Raw genomic sequence first — 26,188 nt, forward strand, 5'->3', positions numbered from 1 at the left:
GTGGTATACTTTTTTGTAGAGATTCCAATAGATAGTCCTATAAATCGTCCCTATGCAGGACCATGATGAAATTTCTAGTGGTGGTAGGTCAATGATGCTGACTGCAGCTTTAGCAAAAGCTGCAGCCAGCAGTGCAGTGAAACATGTCAGATTTTGACCTTCAACCACTACCGCTAGCACTTTCAGCTTGGACCAGCATCTGGACAAACCTCTCTACAGCCCTGGTTACAATACCGACTACACTTTCAGCTGCTGCAAGCAGTGGAAGAAAATATAAACCAAAAAACACAGAACTAACAGCTGCCATAAAACCTCAGACTGAGCAGCACAGGATCTAACAGATGCAGCACCTCATCCTCAGGGGCCACATGCTCAGCTGGACGCAGCACACCTGGCCTATCAGCACCTGACATCCAGCACGGACTATGCATCTGTAAACAGTCATGGAGACTGGTAAAGAACACAGGATGCTGGAGGTAAGCTAGGGTTAAACCAAGTTACCAGGGGTTCTCTCCTAATTATTACAATTTTACAATGATCACTCTGGAACCATTACACTGTGGAACAGTCCAGGTCCCCTGACACTGCCCTGAGGTGCTAAAACAATGGTGCATATATGTGTTCCTCTTACATGTTTAATTCAAGAGAATATTATTAATACAATTTTACTCTTACATAATAGGAAGTAATTATTTAGATGGAATGGAGCTTTATGTCTTTATGTTCCCTTATATACAGTGCCAGACTTGTATATTTTTTTATGTAAATCAACCCTGCAGGAACTTTGATTTCTTAATGACATTGAGAAGCTTAACTAGGTACTGATGTTATGAGATCAGTGATTGGTGTCTTACTAAATGCAAAACATTGGCCTTCAGCCAATTAAACAGAAGAGCATTTATGTGCATTGTATTACTCCTCTCTCTTCTTGTTTACTAAGGGCATTTTAAAGTGTCTAAAGGGGCATACACATGGGGTGATTTCAGCCCCATTGCTAAGCGATCTGACTAGGTTGCTTTGAAATGAGCATGGATCGCTCCTTGTATATGCCCTGCAGTGATAATGATGCTTGGTCCTGTGTGTTGCTATTGTCTGACTAGTTTGTGACTGGATGCAGTTAAGATCTAGTCATCGCCTGTGTTCTCTCTATTGAGAACACAAGCAGTGACAGATTACTCAGCACTAAACCAATCACTCCAAGTGTACGGGGCTTTAGGGTCTGTGCCAAATACTCATTATGACAGGATTCCGTACGAAATCCCAGCGGTAGGAATCCCAGCGGTCGAAATATCTAAGCCGGAATCCAGACGGCCAAAATACAGGGAAGGGGGACATTGGATCGCACCCCCCTTGCGGGCTCGCTGCGCTCACCACGCAGCGGGCCCGGTGCCTCGCTACGCTCGGCACACTATTTTTTTCTCCATCTGTGGGTGTCATGGACACCCATAGAGGGTCAAATTGTCTGCATTGCGGCGCTCGGGATTCCGGCGTCGGTATTTCGACCGCCGGGATTCCGACCACCGGGATTTTGACTCCATCCGTAATGACATTATAAGATACTGAGAACCTCAATAAAGGCACATCATGATACAGATGTGAGAAAATGAGCTCCAACCGTTACTTAAAATCGCACTTTTACAAAAGTTGCACATTCACGTTACTAAAAAAAAATGCCAGGAATCGCAAGTGATTTCTGTCTTGTTTTAAAAAATGTCACCCTATTATATGTGCGATATTCCTACCAAAAAGCGCACTTGTGACCATTTAGATGCCGGAAAACAAATCACACCCAATTACATCCCACTCAATGTCCCCTTTATGTTTAACTTCAAATCAGATATATCCTTAATAAGATATCAGCCCTTTGATATTAGTTACACACTAATATGCATTTTGATTATATGTTAAAATAAACAGTTTTCTTTATAGCTCTTCTCCAAAACATTGTATACAGATTTGGGAAATATTACATTTTTAGTTTAGATTTGTTTACTTGTTGTGACAAACAAATGAGGTAACAATAACACTGCAGGTTTTCTTGTGTACTAATTAAATGCTGAACTGGCTGTTCTATCTTCCATGAGGCAGCAAGTTATAGACATGCTTTCTTAGGGAATTCTTAGTGCCCTTGAAGAAAGATATCCGCAGGCGCAATAATAGATTTACACATGGTCTGAACATCTAAATCAACTCCATTTGCATTTGTCATACTGAATCTTAAGGAAAAAAGATGTTCAAATGTTCAAAATGCATGTACATATAAGCAGCCAATGGCACGAGATAAGTATCCTGGTCAGTACATACGGGACATGGGTGGCAGGAAGGTGGGCTGTATGGGAGGGGGGGGGGGGCACATTCGTGTCATCATGCCTCTGCCTCATGCTGTCCACTTGTGCTCTGTTGCCAAGGGGGGAGAGTCCAGCTAGTAAAATCTAATTGGGACCCATCTGGTATAATCATTTTGGAAACTGCTGGTATAATGAATAAGAGCACTACTGGTATATTACTTTAAGAGTACCAGGGACCAAATGTAATAGGGTGAGAGTTTCGGAAAGTGAGAGATTTTGGGAGAGTTTTCCCATGTTTTTTTAAAGCAGCAATCAATTACACTGCAAAACCAGGTTGATTTTGCCATGTAATTGATTGCTGCTTTAAAAAAAATGGGAAAACTCTCCCAAAATCTCTCACTTTCTGAAACTCTCACCCTATTACATTTGGCCCCATGTGTGTTTTCATACCTTGTATTATGGTACTTTAGTATTAAAATGCATAATTCAAGTACATAATCTAAAACCTGACTGATAGAGTAAGGGGTGGGAGCCCAGACAGTGGGGTCCACTGGGAATTTCCACTGTGCCCCTGTGAGCCAGTCCTGCCCTGATTTTGAGAATCAAATCTTGACCTGCCAAAAACACCATATTTGTTTTCCTTTTTATTTAAGAAGGGGGCACCAAACTCTGGGCAACTGAGATTAAATTATGCCCATGCCATGCCACAAGCTCACACTGAACAACAAGACATATATACTATGGGTGCCGTGTGTGTGGTAGACACGGGCCCCCGGGGTTCAGGGGGACCCACACCACACACCTTGCACCTTTTATTCAATACTTACCCTCAGGAGTTCCATGTTGACCGCAGCTGCAGAGATCACCAGGAAAATGGCACAATGATAGTTTTCTCTGCATTTCTCGCATCCACAGTAGACTCTAGGACAGAGCTAGGGTTCCCTAGTGACCAGAGACACTAACTCTCTCTGCACATGTTACATCTGCCCCACCTGCAGTGCACATGGTTTTGTCCATTAGAGAGAGATTTGCTTTTGAGAGTGAACCAGAATCAGGCCCTATATACAGTATACAGGGATTCATTCAGTTTGGCCCGTAGATTAGCGATAGGACTTAAACTGCCTTCGCATTCAGGAAAATGCTTCAGTCCAGGGCCAGTGGTGGTGCCAATGCAGTGTTACAGGGGCGTCAACGCAGTTTTGCAGGGGCACAGTGGATGTGTGACATCACACCTAGCAGCTGCACCCCAAAATGTGGTGCCCGGCAAATGGCTTTGGAGCTTGGCTGTGCAGCCAGGGAGCTATCCCTAACATGCAAGTGCTTCGCTGTATAGCAAAGTGCTCTCATAATACCGATGCGATTGCTTAGCTCATCATGTTTTGTGCCACTTTACCGTTCCCAATCAGAGTCCACCGTTGATGTTAAATAACAATAAAGTCCAAAAAAATAATAATTCAAAATTGATAAAAACTCATGTCAACCTTTTGTTGTGTCAACATGCTGTCTACTGCATGCCAGCCTTGGTGTTGGCCTATTGACTGCCAGCCATCTGGATACTGGCCTAAACGATTATTCATGGGTGGAAGCAGTGTCCATAGCAGTTTATCAAAAATTGTATTTAAAGATAAAGCGTGGCCTGCAAGAAAACTGGGGGCATAATCATCTGCGACTGCAACTGACCTTATTGTAAGGGAAATAACTGTGGCTAACAAATAGAAATGATACTTATTAGTGATTTGCCATGTATAATATCATGTGACTCATTTAAAGGTTAACCTGAATTTTCCCCAAAATGCTGGCTGATGGGTAGTGAGTGCGAGATTTCTCAGAAGAATCTGGGGAGTACAGGCAAAGAGAACCCCACTTTTGCATTCAAGCTAAATGGTGTATCACTTTTACCACAAATGGCAAGATTCATCAAAGCTTGGAGATAAACTGGAGAGAGATAAAGTACTAATCACTAAACTTATCCATCCCTCCTTGTCAAACATAACCTGTTAATTGTCAGTTAAAAACGTGCATTTATGGACTACGGGTCTGATTCTGGTTGACTCGGTAAGCTGCGAAGATCACATCTCACTGAGCACCAGAAAGCCGTCTCGCCAAATACTCGCCCTACCCCCCCTGCTGCCATTTCCCCTTACAACAATGCAAAGGGATGTCTAACGAAGACACATCCCCTCGCATTCCGCCGCTGCAGGAGAAGTCATTCGATTGCCGCTGATGATCGAATGATTTCTCCTGCCATCACAAATCAAAGTCAGTCTCAACGTCAGCCACCTACCCCGGGAGGCATCGGCCCGTCTGTCTACCCATGGGAACGCCTAGTGTTTTCATGGGGATGCCCATAAAACACTGGGCATTCCCATGGCTCTGGGACAATATAATCTCAGTCATTTAGACCAGCACGATAATAAATTATTATTATACAGTGGTTATACATTTGTGTTTAGTCAAAATGTGTATTATACAGAGTACTGTTATAGTTGTTCCTTTAATATTTAGTATAACAACCATCCAGAGCTCTTTTTACTGTAAAACATTAAGCCAGACTTCAAGCGCAGTGTCAGACTGGGAGGGGAAGGGCCCATCTGGAGGGGGGGTGGGCGCCGATGTATGATGTCACGGCACGCACTGGCTCCATCGAACAACGTCATGATGTGACTTCTCCTCTTTAGTTATTGCTGCCGGGCAGCTATTGACTGCCCTGGAGGCGAAAACAAAAGCATCTTGCAGCCGCCAAGTCAGTCATCAGCTACTGAATACCCGGCGACATTAAAGGTTTTTGTTAGGCCCCGCTCACCTAAGAAAAGTGAGTCTGAGGCTGCCAGAGGGTTCTAGAGCTAGTTCTAGTGTACCCACCATAGGACAATCACTAGACTGAACAGAAGAATCTTGGCAGGTCATGGAGGGGAGATGGTATAGCAGTAAAAGACTGGTGATTCCACTTATAGAAAATGTTTTCTTTTAAAAAGTGGTGTCTTTGCTGCTGCATAAACTAGTGCATTATAAACCTGCAACTAAATCGCCCTGACTCTTTTATCTGTCTATTTGTTAGACATTGTAGAGCATTTAAAACAGGAGTGGGGAACCTTTTTTGTGCCAAGGGCCGCTTGTATAGGGAAAAAAATCCTTTGGGGGCCATATGTAAAAATTTCTCTTACAAGTTGTCCTGCTGTAGCCGTCCCACGCTCAGGCGGCTGCCGCTGAATAGGACTGACAGTCTCCGGCTGCTGCTGATTAGGAGGAATCTCACGAGAACTACCGACCTCTTGCGAGAATTCCCCTGTACTTGACTCCAAGCAAAACCACCGGGCGGGTGGGAGGGCCACTCAGACGTGGGCCGTATACGGCCCCTGGGCCTGAGGTTCCCCACTCCTGATTTAAAAGGTTGTCCATTAAGCTATCATTGCCTTTGTAAAAAAACAGGTTGACATGTTCAGTGATTACAATATTTGCTCTTTACCTGTATATATCTAAAGCTATATTGGGGTATCATGCTGTGTGTATAGGTGATTCGCCAACCGTCCATACACTTGCACCAGGAGCCGGTAGTGATTGACAGCTCAACTGGACGGGCACATGTAAATGCTTTCACCCAGTTGTGACGTCAGTCATGATGGATCGAGCACTGTGTATGAAGAACATGCTGCCTGAGTAGTCCAGAGATATATCTGCAGATCAACTGATCAATTTGTTTATAAGGATGACCATCGACTAACACAGATTTATAATCATTGATGGTTTATGGCTGATATCAAATCATGTTGATTTTGATGGGAGCGAACCAGATAGTTTCCCTCAATCGATGGCACAGTATAACAGAATACTTTTCTTATAACAGCATCAGAGAATGGAGCTTAGTCTCCCCTGGCACCCATGAAGCAGAATTGGGCAAAGCGAAAATATCGGCCCTGTGCGAACGCACACGGCCTTGCGAACAGACCAGAATAAGGTGCTTAATATATTCCTCAGGGCCTTATGACCCGTACACATGGTTCGTTTTGGTCTATATTTCTATTTGATTTTGCTTCTATAACACATTCAATTGCTTTAAAAAAACTGGAGATTTCTTACCAAATCTCTCACTTTCTGAATCTCTCATCCTATTAAATCTCACCCTGTGTTCGCCTTGCCGTGTAATTCAGTGGTATAGGATTTGCCTGAACATTTTTAGGACCTGTCGGTAGGAAAGTCCCTGAATACGTCTGTTACAAAGCACAGCGGATTTTGGGACCTCCTTCATTTGTTTAAATTTGCTTAATCATTAAAGGTAATTGTTACCATTAATGTACATTGGATCAGCTTCTTTGAGGCTTAACGGATGTGCTTAATTTTTTTTTTTTTTTTCCCCATCTGAGAAAAAGATTGGTAAAATTGCTACGGTGCGGGGGCGTGACCTCAGACGTGATGACGTAACACGCTGGTGAGCAGGAGGCGGCGGGGAGCATGTGAGATGGAGGCCGTGATTACCGCTGAACGCTGCTACGGCTTTACTGCCTGAGACAAGCCGAGACTGCTGAATACTGCTGAATGCTGTGACGGCGTTATCATCTGAGCCCAGCTGAGATAGTGCGATCACCCGGCACTTCACAATAGACGCACCTTCTCTCAAACCAAGCCGAGTGAGATACAGCAGACGCGACATGTGGCAAGCCAAGAACGAATACAAGCGGGAACGGTGACCTGATACCCTAAGCCCTCCGACCCCCACCCCCCCCCCCCCTATACCAGGTGAAGACCTCAAGCGGCAGCAGGACGAGAGGCTGGGAACCGAGGAGCTGGAGCCTGCGCTACGCCACACTGGCTAGCGTTGCGGCTACACACCTGCCGTAGGGCTCGCTCCAGACGCCGACAAGCACGAGGCTACAAGCGGACACAAGAGATATACGCAGCAGCAGCAAGAGCCCGGGGGGCACGTGAGTAGCTGCAAACGCAGCGGAGTACTATTTTTTGCCTTCATAATAATATATAAAATGGCAGCATAAAAGGAAATGTACCCAACAGACTAGCTATGTGCTGAAACCCTTTTTTCACTCCATATGAATGTGGAACTGTGCGAAGACGCCCACCACCAGCCCGGGGTGAATTCAGCATAGCCCCAGAGCAGAGAGGAGTGTTTAGGCTAAGACCTGAAGATATTGGTGACTGTACCCCAGGTGGGGGGGGGGATATCTGGATAAGAGTGACGTTAGTAAATCCCCACGTTTACAGGTGGGACGTGTGCACTATAAGCTGCATAATCTATTCTTTAGCAGATTCATAAAAGTGTCTTCACCTGATTAATTAAGTATCTGCTAAATTAAAATATGGGGAAAACTACGCAGACGACAGCAGCTGCAAAGCTGGCACGCTTCGCTAGTGGAACGAGTGCCCCAACTAGGAACAAGGAGATGCGGGAATCCCTATCCCCAAACACCTCGGCTATGGGTAATCAGGTACCATTAGAAACACCTGGAGAACCTACCCTACAACAGTTATTAGAGGCAATAACGGGAAGTGAGACCAGAATCGGGGAGAAAATCTCCCAGACACAGGCAGAGATTGGCCTGATTAGACAGGATATACAAAAGATCCAACTCAGGGTGGAGGAGACCGAAAAGAGGATCTCAACAATAGAGGACAGACAAATTAAGATGGAGACACAACTCAACAATAACACGCATATAATAAAAGGTCTACAGAGCCAGCTGACAGAAGTTGAAGGTCGGGCTCGCAGAAACAATATAAGAATTGTGGGGATCCCCGAGAAATCTGAAGGGGTTGATCCGCAAAAATGGCTAGAGAACTGGTTAATTACTCAATTTGGAAAAGAGGCCTTCTCCAATGTGTTCTGTGTTGAACGGGCCCATAGAATCCCCTTACGACCAGGCCCCCCAGGTGCCCCACCCAGGGCCATGATTGCAAAGATTCTTAATTTTCGCGATAGGGATGTTATTCTACGGCTTGCCCGGGGAAAAAACCCAATAGAGATCCATGGGTCCAACATTATGTTCTTTCCCGATTTTGCAAAGGAGGTTCAGAAGGAGCGGCAAAAATTTATAAATGTTAAAAAAAGGCTCCGCGAGCAAGAACTACAGTATGCCATGTTATACCCGGCAAAAATGCGAGTCATTGTGGACGGTATAAGTAAATTCTTCATTACCCCAGAAGAAGTGTCAAGCTGGCTGGATGGCCGGAGGAAATAGTATATCATCTTGAAATTATGTGGACACTGTTTCTCATTATGAGGACTTGGTCTTTATAAGTCTGGGGGTCCGGGTGTGTATATACCATCCAAGTGATCTAGGTATAGGGGGGGGACTGGGGAAAAAAAAAAAAAAAAAAACAGAAGTAATTTAAGATAGGGAAAGGTCTTCGTAACTAAACAAATATGAGAGACTAGGGGGTATACCAAAGAAGGAAAAAAAAAAAAAAAAAAAAAAAAAAAAAAAAATCAATTCTTTGCGGCTAATGATGTCCACATGCTATATTAGTCAATGAAAAGGAAAATTAAGCAGAAAGCCGCTTCAGGGGAACCAGCTAGTCATCAATGAGGTTATGGGGGTAAATACGCTCCAGCTGGGGGGGTTTGGGGAGGGGGGGGGAGGCGGGTAGGGGAGAGTGGTGGGGGGTGGGGGGTCGGTAGGGGAGGGAAAGGGGGATTTAAGTGTGCTATTGGGGTGATGGCATACAGGGAGGGGGGGAGGAAGATGGGCAACTTATGGAGAATAACGAATAGAGGTATCAGATACACCGGTATGAATTTTTGGATTAGAACACAATATTTAAGAGTTTTAGAAAAAATACTTAAAGCTAGTTATGGTTAAATTGATATATTGGAACACGCGTGGTCTAAATGATAAACTGAAAAGATCCATTGTTATGAATCAGGTTAAGAAATACAGTGCACAAATTATTTGTTTAGCAGAAACACATCTCACACACCAAAGAGTTGGAATGTTAAAAAGGACATGGATTGGACAGTCCTATCACTCATGCTTCACAAATGATTCACGTGGGGTTTCAGTATTGTTCCACAGGAACACACCCTTCCATTGCGTCAGGCAAGATATTGACGCATATGGAAGGTATGTGTTCCTGCAGGGAAATATAAAACATAAGTCAATATGTATCTTAGCAATTTATATCCCCCCTCCGTTTCAATATGAAATATTGATAAAAGCGGTTGCATTTGCCTCCAAATCTATAAATAAGGAATTGCTTTGTGTAGGAGATCTAAACAATGTTATGAACCCCACAATTGATCGCTGGTCAAAAAATTCGAGATCTGGAAAGGGAAATAATAAAGGGTTGCATAATTTTATGGAAAATATAGGTTGGTTAGATATATGGCGAGAGAAGCATGGGGACGAAATTGCATACTCATGCTATTCACAATCCCACGAGGCACTATCCCGGATCGACATTGCCTTTGCAGACAATAATACACTAGGGCGGGTGGAAAAAATTAACTACCTCCCACGAGGGATTTCAGATCACTCACCAGTCATGTTGCAATTAGCGGATAATATAGAAGTAGGGAATAGACTCTGGAAATGCCACCCTAATTGGTTGCTGCAAATGGGCCCGGATGTTGAACTTGGTATAGAATGGTTGGAGTACTTTCAGAGAAATATGGATTCCGCCGAAATGAGTATAGTATGGGATACGGGAAAAGCGGTGATGAGAGGAGCCTTGATCAAACGAATAGCCCAAATAAAAAAACTGACCAGGGAGAAAAACAATATATTAGAACTAGAAAGTAAAAAGCTAGAAATAAAATACTGGCTGAGTAAGTCTGAAATAGATAAATCGACATGGTGGGCAGCCAAGTCAGCTTGGGTTCGGGAAAGCCAAGAAAACGCTATAAAACAAGCCCAGTTCAGCTCAAATTATAGATATTTCCATGGGGACAGGGCCGGTAGATATATGTCTTACCTGATCAACAGCGAACTACCCCAAAAGAAAAATAATATAAGTAACATAATTGATAAACAGGGGGTCCTAATAGAGGATACACAGGGAATTGCCCGGGCTTTTTCCCAATACTATGAAGAATTATATTCTTCTAAAATTAAGAGAAATAAAGAGGAAATAAGTCACTACCTGGAAGATATTCCAATACCCAAGGTAGAAATGGAGGATATGGTGGCGCTGGAGGGCGATATACAGTTAAGTGAAATCAAGGAGGCGATTCAAGCGTTGCCAGGGAGTAAAGCGGCAGGTAGCGATGGTCTACCGGCTGAAGTGTATAAGAAATATATTGACGTGTGTGCCCCTATTTTATTGCAGACATTTGGGAAATGCTTGGAAGCTGGAAGTTTGCCAAACTCTATGGGGGAGGCACTAATTGTGGTGATATACAAGGAAGGAAAGGACCCACGACGGACGGAATCATATAGGCCAATTTCTCTTATAAATACTGATGCCAAAATATTGGCAAAAATTATAGCGAGAAGAATTGAGGGAGCAGTTGATCGGCTCCTAGACGAGGATCAAGTGGGATTTCGAAAGGGGAGAAGCACGGCAATTAACATCCGCCGCTTCTTCACAAACACCCAAATGGAGGCACCCCAATCAGAGATGGATCGGATGGTTACACTCGACGCAGCCAAAGCTTTTGACTGCGTCGAGTGGGAGTACCTTTGGGCCGTGTTGGGCAGATTCGGATTCGGACCAAAAATCGTCGGGTGGATCAAAATGCTATACCAATCCCCAATGGCTAGGATCGTGGTGAACGGTTACACCACGGAACCGTTTGGATTAACCCGGGGAACTCGTCAGGGGTGTCCCCTGTCCCCGATCCTGTTCAACTTGGCCCTGGAGCCCCTTGCTTGTAAAATTAGAGAAATGGACAGGAGGGAAGCTCCAGAGTTAGAGGGTTTGGATAAAAAGGAGATCATCTCTCTGTATGCCGATGATATGATGATATTTGCTGGGCATCGCACGCGAGCGCTACCAATATTACTCCAAACTATTGAAAAACATGGGCAGTACTCAGGTTTAGTGATCAATTGGGAAAAATCAAATATAATACCAAAAAAAGGCTTAGCCATTCATCAAGTAATAAATAAGGAGCTTAAATGGACTGATCAGGTGGAATATTTGGGAGTAACGATCTCCAATAATCCCAAAGACTATATCAATAATAATCTGATACCTGGGATCAAGTGGTATCGGGAAAAAGCTTGGGCATGGCAAAAACTACCATTAACGGTAACAGGGAAAGTTAATTTAGTGAAAATGACGGTATTACCGAAACTATTGTATATTCTCCAGAATACTCCTTGCCATATTCCAGGGAAAATATTTGGACAAATAGACACCATAACCACGTCATTTATATGGGGGAAAAAAAGGGCCAGATTAGGATTAACCACCCTCACAAAGACAAAACAACTCGGGGGTTTAAGTCTTCCAAATTTCCGTTTATACTATATGGCAGCTCAAATTTCCCAACTCCAGGGTTGGATAAATGGCCAAATAGAGGGACATAGTAAAACACTGATCTTACAATCCTATGGAAACATAGACCCAAAACAGCTTTTATTAGTATGTGATAAAATGAAACCAGCAAACATGATTATGTGTTTGATCTTTAAGACCTGGATTGCAGTCCACAAGCTCCTGGGCTACGAATGGGTAGACCCAGAAAGCCCAACATGGGTTAGTAGAAAGGATAAAAATAATATGGCCAATATGATCGAGACTAAGGATATCTGGGAAAAAGTAGGCATAAAGAATATTGATCAGATATACCACGAAGGAAATTTAAAAAGCTTTGCTCAGCTTCAAAGGGAATATAATCTCCCCCAGGAATATAACTTTCGATATATACAATTAAGAAATAGATTAAAAGAAGCCCTAGGAACCAAGGAAATAATTATTCAGGATTCACCGATTAAAAAATTATTAAACAGGGAGAGGAAAGTAAAAATAGCCGAGCTGTATAAAATATTTATCACCGCTTTACCAGTCCCACAGATAGAAAATATTAGATCTAAATGGGAGCAAGATATGGGTAGATTCACCGACATGGAATGGGCCCAAGCAATATCATCACTTAACCGAGCTACTAAGTCCATAAAATTTCAACAAATTCAGTATTTCATTACTCATCGGGCGTACGTCACTCCAGTTCAAATCAACCTATATGATGGGAGCAGGAGCGCCATATGCCCTAAATGTAAGAACAGCCCTGGAACGTTTTTCCATATGATCTGGCAATGCAACGCAATAAAAAAACTTTGGGAGGAGGTAATAGCCATATTAAAAGAAATAGGTTGTAGGGAACAAGATATAGACTGTAGGCTATGTATTTTGGGTATAAAAATGAACCACACAAGAGGGTTGGAGGGTGATATGATTGAATGTTTGTTTACACTTGTCAAGGTTTTAATGGCAAGGAAATGGATGGCAAAAGACTGCCCGAAAAAAGCAGAATGGATTAAATTGACAAATGACACTATTATACACGAAAAACACATGTACCTTAATAATAAGGATAAGTTGAGTAAATTTTTGAAGAAGTGGGATAAATGGTTGAAATCGAAATACTATTGCACTTTAATATAAAAGTTTAAAAAAAAAAAAAAAAAAAAAAAAACATGGACCAGATACGGTGTGGATGTAAGGACAAATATCGCCAACAATTCGTTAATCTACAATACAAATTGTAAAAAGCCCAAGGGATAAGGGTAGGGATGCGGGGAGGGGTTGGGGGGGTAATTGCAAGCATATAAGTAATAGATATTCCTAGATACAAATCAAATAAAAAAAAAAAAAAAAGAGGTGCTAATTTGTGATGAATTTTCAGAAAGAAAGTATATGTAAAAAAAAGTGTGCTGGAATATCATAACTATGAAGATGTTTGAAAAGTGTCTTATGTTTTATAAATTGTAAATGTTATGTATGCAAATTTTAATGGGAAAAAAAAAAAAATTTCAATAAAGAAATACTGAATTAAAAAAAAAAAAAATTGCTACGGTGCTGTCATTTGTAGTTCAAACTCCAAGTTATATAAATTGTGGCTCCGGATTGGACGGATTGTATAAACACACCCGAGTCTGGGGCAGATGTATAAAGCCTTAACAAGAGATAAATGCAAGGGTGATAAAGAGAAATAAACGTCCAGCCAATCACCTCCTAACTGCCATGTTACAGGCTGCGTTTGAAAAAAGTCAGTAAGGAGCTGATTGGCTGGACGTTTATCTCTCTTTATCACCCTTGCATTTATCTCTTGTTAAGGCTTACAACCAGAGGCGTAACTAGAACTTTGTGGGCCCCATAGCAAAATTTATAATGGGCCCCCCCCTCCCACATTATGCGACCCACCTCAGTGCCCGCCATTACACATTACGCAACACAATGCAATGCCCATTACGCAACACAACGCAGTGGCCATTACACATTATGCAACAGACCTCAGTGCCCACCATTACACATTATGCAACACAACACAGTGGCCATTACACATTATGCGACCCACCTCAGTGTCCGCCATTACACATTATACGACCCACTTCAGTGCCCACCATTACACATTATTCGACCCACACATGCAGAAAAATACAGTAATAAAATATAATATATTGCCCAACTCACCAGATATATTAGATTATGCTTTTTCAGGGGTCCTCACTCTAACATCAGAGCATGCAGCAGCAGCACAACGTGGAGAGTCTCTGTCTCTCCCTCTGGCTCACAACAGAACAAGTGGTCGGGCCGCGGCTAATACTAGCAGCAGCTGCTGCTGCAGACCTGCGGGATGATGACGCTACATCCCGCGGGTCATAGTGCACGGCGACGGGCCCAGTGGCGTAACTAAAAATTTTGCACCCCCTGCCAAAAAAGTTTCTGCCCCCCCCCCCACACACACACACATGATGCTAGCACATAGCCATATACCACTGACACACACATAGAAGCTGACACACAAATGCTGACACTTGGCACTGACACAAATGCTGACACAGACACCAAGATAGATGCTAACACATATAAAACACATGGACAGATGATGACACACAGAAAGATGTTGACACACTGATGCTGAAACAGACAGGCAGTGACATACAGACACATGGAGGAACGCTGACACAGACACTTACCATTTTTCATCATCACACGGTTGGCCAAAGCTGTCGGATGCCTGGCATATAGTTGACTGATGAGAAGAGTGCAGGGGAGCCCCTGCGCTTGTGGGGAGATATGCGCCGGGTGCCTCAGCAGGGGGGTTGGGGAGTTGCCGAAGAACACAGCCGCTGGGGAGGGCCAGCCTTCATGTGCCAAAGCGGCGGGTGTTTGGCAGGGAGTGCAGCCACTTGATGTCTGTGCGAGTAGGGGGTGGACTGGCAGTTTGTATAAAACACTGCTGTCATCGGCAACCTGAACAGCAGAAAGGGGTAATTACAGGGGGCAAACTGAGGGAGGCTGGGGGGGGGGGGCACAGCCGCAATGGGATGGGAGTCGGCACCATCTCAGGGCGGCAGGTACACTCAGTACAAAACAGCAGTGCGGCACTACCGTACTAGCACATGGCGGGTACCAGTAGCAGCGGACGGCGGCAGCGTCCTCCCCTTCTTCTCAAGTTCTCCCCAGGCCAGTCCAGCACTGAGCACACTGCACAGGCAAGCCCAGGGGCCCAGCTTAATGCCGGAAGCGGCAGCTCTAATGGCGGAACTGTATATTGACAGTCACGGTGTGCAGGGGAGTGCTTGCTTGCTGTCCATGGGGCCCGGGCCCCCCCACCCGCCGGGCCCCATAGCAGCTGCACCCCCTGCACCCACGGTAGTTCCGCCACTGCTTACTACATCTGCCCCTCTATGCTTAAAAAAAATTAGAATACAGTGCACAGAAATTGTGCTCCGTGAAGATAAAATTCTTATAATGATTAATGTAATGCACATTTTGAGTTTTATGCTGTCCTCACTTTCTCATAATAGAAGAATAGTGCTGTAGATAAGTGAATATTTTGGCAATATAGAACGGTTGTGATTAGTATCTTCTGATCATGTGACGCCATGCTTTGCGCAAGCTGTTAAGATCTAATTAATTGCTGTTATAAAGCTAGCATGTGCAACACCTGGCTGTTTCTGAAGGCGCTGAAAAGCTTTATGTACACTGGCCAGATCTCAAATTTCAAGGCAAAATTATGTTTCATTATTACTGTTGTAGAGCATAATTATACAATTGAGATCAGGTTAATTGCTTCATTTAGATAGTAACACATAAAAATTATACTATTTCTGTTTTTAATGTTTTCTTCCAGCATCATTTTTGTTAGCTTGCCGCATCGTCATTTATTAGATTATGGGTGAAATTTAATAGGATGAGAGAATCAGAAAGTGAGAGATTTGGTAAACATCTCCAGTTTTGTTTAAAGCGGCAATCATTTACACTGCAAAACCAGTTTGATTTTGAAGTGTAAATGATTGCCGCGTTAAAAAAATCCGGAAATTACAAATTACAAATCTCTAATTTTCTGAATCTCTCATCCTATAAAATTTTACCCAATGTGCTGTTTCTGTATTATATGATTCCTTCATCTGTTACTTTTCAAGCTCATTTGAGTCAACTTTTATCTTCTGCTTCATGTAATTTGTTTGTTACAATGTAAATTACTGTGCACAATGGTTAAACATTAAAAACTGAATAATTGGAATAGTCATACTAATTATTATCTAGCTAATTATATCTGTTATCTAGCTACAGTATTCTAAATGTATACACCGTTTCATCATATGCCAGCTTTGAAGTAATATCTGTACAGAAAAAAATACAGAATCAATCAGATTTGGTTGGGTTACAGCCTAACCATAGATTGATCAATGACCTCTACTGTGTGATGTGTGGCTTTCATACAAGTTACTATGATCCGTTCACACACAGTAATGGAAATGTATACAAAGTGTATTATGCATTATTTGGTACTTGTGTATTATCACGGCATCCGAATTAACTACGTACGCAGACGTAGTGAAATTGCATCGCAGTGCATGCCATTATGGTATGGCATGCAATGTGATGCGATTTTGACGCTTATAATGGCATTTAATGTACTATAGCATTAAATGACATATAGGGGGAAATTTACCAAAATGAATTAGTAAAAAATAGGTGTATTCGTAGGCAGAAATACACCTATTTTTTACACATTTGTATTTTCGGGATTTACAATCCCGAAAATACAACAATTCGTATTCCTAATGATGGGACATTCGTATTTGTATTTACAAATACGAATGTCTACACCATCGATAGAATACGACAGAAATCACCATTCAAAAGAATGGTGGTTCCTGATGTACTAAGCAGCCGTATTGATAATACGGCTGCTACTTGGTGTAAAACAGGCACCAAAATACGACAGGAAAATACACCCTGATGTTCCTGTCGTATTTGGCTTAAGCCTGCACGGATCAGTCAGATCCGTGCAGGCTTTAGTGTAAAAAAAATAGAAAAATTTATTAAATAAAAAAAAAAAACAGCGTGGGGTCCCCATCCCCCCCCCCCCCACAGCTGTAACCAGCACCAGGCTGAAGGAGCCGGGGCCGGTAATTAAAAATCAGGGAACCCGACAAATAGGGGTTCCCCGATTTTTAACAACCAGCCCCAGGCTCCAGGTCCGGGGCTGGTTCCCAAAATACGGGGGACAAAATGACTAGGGGTCCCCCGTATTTTAAGAACCAGCCCCAGGCCAAACCAGCCAGCAGGGTAATGTCACAGCCGGGGGACACTTATTATATAAGGTCCCGCGGCCAAAACATTAACCCTACCGACCAGTCAGCCTGGCCAGGGGCCCTGGGGAAGTGGGGACCCCCCCAATGAAGGGGTCCCCCCCCCTCCAGGACTTACCTGACCAGGCTGAAGCCTGGTGCTGTCCCCGGTGACCCTGGGCTGTGGTCACCGGGCTGATCTTGGTGTAAAAAAAAGAATAAACTATTGTTTAATACTGGTGAACTATGAGTCCCAGCAAGCCTCCCCCGCAAGCTGGGACTTCACAAGTCTCAGCCTGCGGGGCATTAAAGGGCCCGCTGGGTCTTGTAGTTCCACAGTATTAAAAATAGTAAAATAAAACACACTGACGCACACTTAAAATAAAACTTTAATACATCCAAAGCCCTTACATACTAATACTTACCTATCTTCATCCCGTAGGTAGCCCTGGTCCTGATGTCCTGGTCTTCTGGTCCTGTGTCGTCTTCTGGCTCCATGTCGACGTCGCTGTCGGTGTCTGGGTCCGACGAAATCCATGGAGGAAGCTGTGGAAGGAAACTATACTCACCTGTCCCAGGGCGACGTAGTCCAGGTAAGGGGTCTTTGCAAAAAAACAAACCGAGAACCAGACGAACAGCTGAGCCGCACAGTACTCTGTGTACATCGTGCGGCTCCGCCTCCCGAATGCCGCTATTGGCCGCCTTGCGGCCTAGCGGCTCCTGATTGGCCGCTAGGCCGCAAGGCGGCCAATAGTAGTAGCTTTACTCAATTTAAGGTTTGCAATTTAAGGTTTGCAAAGGGTGAAGGTCCATACACAATTGGCATTTTGCCCAGCGTGTATGGATGATGATGATGGGAAAAATCGCTGACCTGAGAAACGCTCAATGCATACACACTGAGCGTTTTTCGCCCTTTTTAGGGAATTTCTCTGGGGTGGTTGACTTTCCATAGCTGGACTCTATGGAAAGCCGTCCAACCAGTCGCTCATCAGCTGGTATAACCAGGAGATGAGCGGCCCATCGCTGTCCTGTACACACTAAGTGGCTATTGAGCTGAAAGCAGCTCAAACGAGTAAACTAAGCTGGTTTCAGCTCAATGTCGCCCAGTGTGTATGGGCCTTAAATGTCTCTCTATTGAAATATGAAAAAGCGAAGGAAACTAGTTTCTCCTACAAGAAACCCTATTCCACAAAAATGGAGTTTGTAGTTGCAGATACTGAAGTTGCTGGTCCTCTTGGAGCCAATTCCTATGCTATTAACCAACTTAGGGCCTAATTCAGACCTGATCACATGGCTGGGAGCGCAACGCCGTCCAGTGATGAAATTCTGCTACTCTTTTTCTTTTGCTAATGGTTAGCAAGGTTTGACAGGAAAGGTCAGGACAGTAAGGCGGCATTTGGAGATGGTAACCGGCCGTTTTATGGGAGTGTCAGAAAAAACAAAGGTGTGCCTAAGAGAAGCGTTTTAGAGGTGGTGTTTACCTGATCGCTGGCCGCAGCCAATTAGCAGCCGTACAATCAGGACTGAAGCAGGTTGGTTGATTTCTCCCACTGATAATTGCATACTGAAACTTTATTTTGTAAAGCAGGTCACAGCATACCAGATCAATTCCACAGGCAAGCATAGTTACAGGCAGCAGCATACAGGTAATCACAGCATAGAACAGACTCTTGCAAATGCTCCAGTGGTCCCTACCATAGCCCACACCTCAGCCTATGGCTTGGGCAGATAATCCACTACCAAGAGCCTTTACCCTTTGCCCTGTAAACACTTATATCAGGAGATCACAGGTGCTGTTGATTACACAACCTTGCTTCTGCTTCTGCTCCAAATCCTGTTCTGGATTCTCCACATTACTCTCATGTGGGGAGATGCTGTCTCTGCCACAACAGGTGTCAGGACGATCATGGTGAGGGTACTGAATGTCTGTGCCCATCTCTAAAGTATAAGGGGCAAAGTTTCTAAAGCTTCTGAAAAAGAGTTGATGTTGCCCATAGCAACCAATCACATTCTGTTTATCATTTTCTAGGATGCAATAGAGACATGATCGAATTTAATTGATTGCTATGGGCAACATCATCTCCTTTAAATTTTAGAAGCTTTAGTAAATTTACCCCTAAGAGTAAATCTCACCAGATCGCTTAGAAAATGCCCCTACATTGCTATGTGTGTAGCCCTGCCCCCAGTACTGCAAATACCGTGATTCGCGGGTCTTCGAGGAGGGGTCAGGGCTAAAATGACGTGGAATGTAGGAGGCTTGCCCACCTTTCTGGGGGGCTGAGAGGCGGACCTGATTTTCGAGTGCCTCCTGGTCATTCCAGGAGTGTAGGCAACCTTGGTCTAAAATGCCCTCAAAATGCTTGTATCAAATGCAAACAACTGGTACATTAGTATGTCTCTGGGTGTAGGGAGCTGAATTCTTTAAAAGTAAAATGTCTCAAGACCCTACTTATGTCCCACTAGTCTTAAGGTCTGTCCGATGGTAAAATTAGGGGGCGTGACCTAATCAGTGATTAGGCCATGCCCAAAATGTTTAGGGGATGAAAAAAACACTCTAAAGTTGAGGGGGGAAGGTTAGTGTCCCCCCTCAGCAGCCGCAGCAGCACACACCTTCAGCATGAGCGTCTCACGCTGTCAGTGAGACGCTCATGCTGAGCCTGCTGTCAGCTCTACACATGCTGTAGGTGTGTGTGCTGCTGCTGCCCCGGAGGTGGAAGGGTGGGATTGGACCAGGGCCCCCGCCGGGCCCCTCCAGCAAGCCTGGGCCCGGCTAATTAGTACCCGCTCTCCCTCCCTCTCGGCAGCCCTACCGACGGACAGGTGAAAGTTTATGCTTATGCAATTCTCAAAAGTTTTGTATAGTGAAAATGTTTGTTAATAAATGGACTAGCCCTTTAACCCCTTCGGTGGTATGCCCAGAAATTTCTTGGACTGAGCTAAGCTGAGCTGCAGGATTGGGCTCTCCAGAGAAATTTCTGGGCATGCCACTATAAAGAAAGGGTGAACCACTGGCGCACCACCATCCCCCTGTCGCTGATTTCGACCCTGTTGCCAATCCTTTGCGTTGTCACTCAGGGAGGATCAGGGCTGCTCGGAAAGGATCAGGGCTGCTCAAGGAGGATCAGGGCCTCTAGGGGAGGTTCAGCTGTGCTCAGCCATTCGTGTGTTCAGGCGTCCAAACACAGGAAGTCCCGAACACCCAAGCACCCCCAAGCAGCCCGAACATCGAAGCCGGCAGCAGCAGCCCTGCGTCCAAACACAGGAATGCCCAAAAAGACAAATGGCTGAGGGGGGGGGGGGAGGTACTTTTTACCTGGGCCTGATGGATGGTCCCGGGTATGGTGGCCAATACTGGCATCAGGATCAGCGGGATCCCGGGATTTGGCCCCTAAAACGCAGGGATTTAAGTTTCGGGATTAGACTGCGCATGCACAGTCTAATTCCCGGCAGCGTCTGAGTGCGTGCTTAGACGATGCCCGGCATCTCCCATCCACGGCAGTGCGGCTCTGTGCAAGATGACGAGGTCAGAGTTAACTCTGTATTGGCCACACAGCCCCGTCCTAGGCACGCCAACTTCCCACCCTGACTGCATGGCCCGGCTTCAGGCTTCACTAACAGCGCGGCTCCCGGCTTCACTGCCCGCCCAACCGCCTGCCCACCCAGCTGAATTCCGGGGTTGAAAATATTCCCCGGGATTGGCTCTCATCCACGCCCTCATGTTGACCATGCCCTTTTTACTGGGCCTGGAGGTGCTTTCAGTAGCCCTAGTTGTATTCAGAAAGTCAAAAGCTTTCCAAGGACATACCACATGCATTAAAACAATAGAAATAGCATGGAACCTTGGCCTTATTTTGGTTCATTCTTTCTGACAAAATCCTTCTTAGATGGACAAAACCATGTGCACTGCAGGGGGGGGGCAGATGTAACATGTGCAGAGAGAATTAGATTTGGGTGAGTAATTTTGTTTCTGTGCAGGGAAAATACTGACTGCTTTATTTTTACACTGCAATATAGATCTCACTTTGAAGTAAAACCCCACCCAAATCTAATTCTCTCTGCACAAGTAACACCTGCCCCACCTGCAGTGCACATGGTTTTGCCCATCTAAGAAGGATTTTGTCAGAAAGAATGAACCAAAATAAGGCCCCTTATGACAGCACCCTTAAGCAGGCCTGCCATCAGAAATTGTGGGGCCCGGGACTGACAAAATGGGCAGCCCCCCTCCACACACACCTATTGTTACATAAAATATTTTAGTCATATGTTTTTGCCAAACCCTGCTAGGCGCCATCAACTTGATTTTTAACAAAAAAAAATGAATGACACAGGGGGTGGGGGGTGAGGGGAGGGGGGAGAGGGACAGTGCACCTTGAAGGTGCGCAGCAAAATGTAGGTCGTGGGGAGGGGGTGTTGCCACATATTAGTACCAATTCCATTACACCACATACTGTAACAAGAACAGCTCCTTAGACATACTGTGCCAGGACTACTCAAACTGTAATGGCCATTATACATTGTCACACACTGTAATGCCCATTACACACACACTGTAATGCCCATTACATATTAAGCAACACACCATAATGCCAATTACATATTACACCACACCATAATGCCAATTACATATGATGCCGCACTCCATAATGCCTATTACATATTACACAGCACACCGTAATGCCCATTACATATTATACAGCACACCGTAATGCCAATGACATATTAAGCCAAACACCATAATGCCCATTACATATTATGCCACACACTGTAATGCCTATTACATATTATGCTGCACACCTACATGCTCGTTGTCAGGAGTTACATGCTTGTGGCCAAGAGTTTCTTGTTCAATGTTAGTGGTTACATGCTTGTTGCCAGGGGTTACATCTTGTTGCCTGGCTGTTACATGGTCCTTGCCAGGAGTTTAATGCTTGTTGCCACTGGGAGAAAGGGGGTTTAAATGCTCCTTGCCATGCTGATAGCCGGTTTCATGCTTGTTGCCAGGGGGCGGGGGGCATTAAATGCTCATTGCCATGGGGAGTTACATGCTGGTTGCCTAGGTGGAATAAATGCACATTGCAAGGGGGAGTTATATGCTCATTGCAGAGGGGTAGATACATGCGTGATGCCATGGGAGGAATACATGCTCATTGCTGGGGGGAATTACTTACTCGTCACTCAGGGGTGCGCACAACACATGTTACCTGATGCTAGTTGCCGGGGGTGAGACTGAGCATCCAAACTTCCAGGTAGCGCTGGATGCTCTGTGGACTCCCTCCTGCAAGTGTGTCTGTCTCTAGGTGTCTGGGGAGCAGGGGACAAGATGGGTGCAGTCTTGTACTGTGAGCAGGGAGCGACGTCAGCAGGGGACCCGCTGGCCGCACCTGTGTACTATGAGCGGGGAGCTATGGCAGCAGGGGACCTGCTGACCGTGGCTGTGTACTGTGAGCGTAGAGCGTCGGCACCAGGAAACCCGCAGCTGTGTACAGCAAGCGGGGGGTGGGGGGGGGGGGGGAGTCGGCAGCATGGGACACCTGGCTGTGTTGGTAGCAGGGACCTGGGACAAGTGTCCCCATAGCACCCCAACTGATGGCGGCCCTGCCCTTAAGGGGTTGTCAGATTAAACCGATGTTCGTTTATCATGAAACATCCATACACACACACACACACACACACACACACAAATCTCATTCAATTATACTTATGTAGATTGGGATCTAGACCTGATGACTGTCTTAACTACTTGTTATGCAGGACTGTAACAGTAACGCATCATCTGATTCTAATATGGTTTAATGCTGGTGTGCTACAAATAACTAGTGTTAAACTGTTTAAAGAAATACCAGGAAAATCCACCAAACATTACAAAAGCATGACAAGGTCCAAAGACATGCTTCTTTGTTCATAAAAGGATATGAGATGTTGGGGCTGTTTACATTGTAGAAAAACTCCATACAGAAGAACTGTATAATTACATTAAATTTAGAATATATGCAACAAATGTCTTACCTTGTGCAAGCGATCTGCCCGAAATCAGACAGATATGTGTGTACACTGAGGGCCTTATTCATATCTGAGCTCATGCACAGCGTCTATTCTGTTAGATTGGGGAGGACTCCCAACTGCCCCCCCCCCCCCCCGCAGCAGGACACTGCAAGCTGCGGGAGGGACACTGTAACGTCCCCAAAAACCGGGACGTTCCCACATTAGTGGGACAGTTGAGAGATATGCACATGGTTTTGCCCATTTTCCAAACACATTTGTACTGAGCTCAGATCTGAATAATGGAGCCCACACACGCACCGATCCCGGCGTGCGTTGTGGGCTTAACTAGCACACATAGCATCGCATCGTATGCCTTGTGCATACGATGTGCATGCGATGTGATGCTATGCTAGAAAAAGCTAGTACAAAAAGTATGTGCAGCACATACTTTTTGTACTGTACGATGAGGTGCCGCGGGAGTGCGCACCCCATCGTACAGCATCGCACCGCCGGCAACGGTGCGTGTGTGGGCTCCTTAAGGCCCTGAATGAACTCAGCATCGAAGCACGTCCACACACACAACCTGATTGGTTGTCCTTCTTTTACATTCTCATTTAGGGCTAGATGTACTAAGCTTGAAAAGTGGTAAAACGGAGATTGATAAACCACCATCCAATCAGCTCATTACCTGCCATGTCACAGGCTGTGAAGAGCTGATTGGTTGGTGGTTTATCACTGTCCATTTTAAGGCTTAGTACATCTAGTTTGTATGGGGTGATTCAACAGTGGCTGCCCAACGGAGCAATTCAATTGTTGGTCAGTGTGTGTATGAATGCCGTGGGAATACGCATCTTGCAGCCTTCTGAGGTACATAACAGAAATGTTTGAACACGTATGATAATTAATGGGCATTCAGAACAATTGAATTGTTCTGTCAGATGCCTATTAATTAGCGCCGCACAAATAAAAATGTAATTCTAAGGCAGGAATAGAGGGGTAAATGGGAAGGTATGCAGGGAGGGCTGGTAGAAAAGCCAGGGCCCCTTTTTTGAATTTGCCCCCCAAGCTAAAAGTCAGCCCTGTATTATATAATATATGGGTGTGGGGATGAAACTTCTTTCACTAACCTTCTAGACCTGCCCAGCAAAATCTATATTACCAAGACATATTGGTGTGACAAGGTTTCCATTGGACACTGCATGCTCCATTTATTTGAATCCACTAGTTTTCTTTGTTGTCCCCTGATGGAAAGCTCTTTATCTTATCATATCTCCCTTCCATCCCAATTACAGCCGGACAGTCCTGCTATTTGAGCATGTCCCGCTGTCCCTGCCTTGTGGGAGAGGGACAGCTGGAGGAAGCCAGAGATTACCGGAGCAGAGCAGGCATTGAGCACCCCGGAAAATCCGCAAAACAGGGGTTTCAGTGTTAAGGTCCATTCACACTGGGCCCAGCTCAGTAATGCTGCTTTCACACCGCAAAACCTGCTTAGACCAGGTATTTAAAACGTTTTTTTTTTTTTTAAACGGGTCAGAGCAAGTTTCACCCATTTCACATCGCATGTAAATACCTGGTCTAAAGCAGGTTTGCAGTGTGAAGGCTGCATCAGTGACACGGCCCGCACCTCCTCCCTTCCCTCTGCCTCCTCTCTCCGGCGGGCGTAATATTCCAATAGTGGCGCCAGGGGAGGGAACAGTGGCGTAACTATGCCTCCGCAGCCCCCGCCGTTGCGGGGAGGCACAGAGTAACTATGGGCGCCGGGGGGGCTGCGGTGCTATAGTTACCTGCTGCGCTGCTGCCCGGCCGCATCTGCGGTCACTGTCCCGTCACTCGCTCCCGGCGCCGGCTCCTGCTGATAATGAAAACTGCCAAAATGGCTGCCCCCGTATTGCAGACAGTTCTGGCAGCCATTTTCTAAGAGTCACTTTTCATTATCAGCAGGAGCCGGCGCCGGGAGACTGGACGGGACAGTGACCGCAGATGCGGCTCTGTCAGGTATGGGCATGGGGAGGGAGAGAGAGAGGGGGAGGGGGGCGCCGAAATATATAGTTACGCCACTGGGAGGGAACATCTTGATCTTTCTTTTTGTGCAAGTCTCCATTTCAGTTAGTTTAATCAGCCACAGAACCTGTGTAATTAATATGTAACCAGAATTAAAGGGATGAGATGGTAACCCTACGCTCAGTGCATATACACTGAGCGGCTTTCCTCCTGCCAGACGCGGTCACTGGGGGGGCAGACAGCTTTGCATAGATGAGAGCTATGCAAAGCTGTCCTCAAAGCCGCTCATCTGCTGGTAATACCAGCAAATGAGCAAATTTGCCGGCGATGAAGCGGGAGTGTGCAGCAACGCTCTGCGCTGGGGCCACACTCACTTGCAACATAGCTCCACCCTCTTTTTAGGCCGGGCGCGAGGCAGGTACTGATTTGCTAAATAATAAAGTTGGGAGGTATGTGTTATATTGCCACTACGTGTGCGATAGTCGTTATCGACATGGGCTGTAGCCTTTAACCCCAGCCTGACTGGGTAACCATAAGCATTTCACAGTGTGATCGAATATACGTTCAAAGAGCAATAGGCATATTTTGTAGTGACTAGGTTGAAATCACTCAGGCAGTTACCATTTTAGCCATCTAATAAAACCATTGCCATCTAATAAACTCTGATGTTCTATCAACAAAAGGAAGAGTAAAAAAAAAAGTGAAGTGAAATACGTTTGCATTTGGCAGCCTAGAGTTTGGGGGGTAAATGTGCTAAGATGGGAGTTCTGTTGAAGATGGGATGTTGTTGCCCATAGCAACCAGTCAGATTCTACTTCTCACTCATTTAACGCCTTCTAAACGATAACAGATAGAATCTGATTGATTGCTATGAGCAACATCCCATCTTTAATCGAACTCCCGTATTCTTATTTACCCCAATGACTGTAAAACACTTTCACACACACTGCAATTCCAAGCGCTTCTTCTTTCAATATATTATTTCTGCGCCCTCCGCCTTCACTTTCCACAGCCAGCAAATCTGAGAAACGAGTGACAAAATAAAAACTTCGTCTGACAACTGGCTCATCCAATAAAGTAAACAGTAGGGGCGGTATTAGTCTTGAATCCTCCAATGAAGGAAACAGCGGGTTTGTCGGTGGGTGTGTCTGAGACACGTGTACAGCGAAAGCAGGAAGTGGAGGTCAGCGGCTCAGGTGAGATCCTGGATACAGGTGC

General features: G+C 45.1%; 1 protein-coding gene and 1 long non-coding RNA gene across 4 annotated transcripts in view; one reads left to right on the plus strand and one right to left on the minus strand.

Annotated features, from left to right (window-relative positions):
• The window catches only part of LOC146008930 (uncharacterized), a 187,241-nt gene that overhangs the window by 38,658 nt on the left and 122,395 nt on the right, over window positions 1–26,188 (minus strand). The gene's annotated exons all lie outside the window — the stretch shown is intronic.
• SLC39A11 (solute carrier family 39 member 11) overlaps window positions 26,061–26,188 on the plus strand; it is a 400,550-nt gene continuing 400,422 nt past the window's right edge. For 2 of the 3 annotated variants that reach the window (XM_083148766.1, XM_083148769.1), the window contains exon 1: window positions 26,091–26,184. The gene's annotated coding sequence lies outside the window, so the exon portion shown is untranslated. Of the gene's footprint in view, window positions 26,185–26,188 lie in introns of all 3 variants that reach the window. The other variant, XM_083148767.1, reaches the window with a different exon arrangement.

The sequence above is a fragment of the Crinia signifera genome, chromosome 6 (genome assembly GCF_055691185.1).
Source record: "Crinia signifera chromosome 6, ASM5569118v1, whole genome shotgun sequence".
Taxonomy (NCBI): Eukaryota; Metazoa; Chordata; class Amphibia; order Anura; family Myobatrachidae; genus Crinia; species Crinia signifera.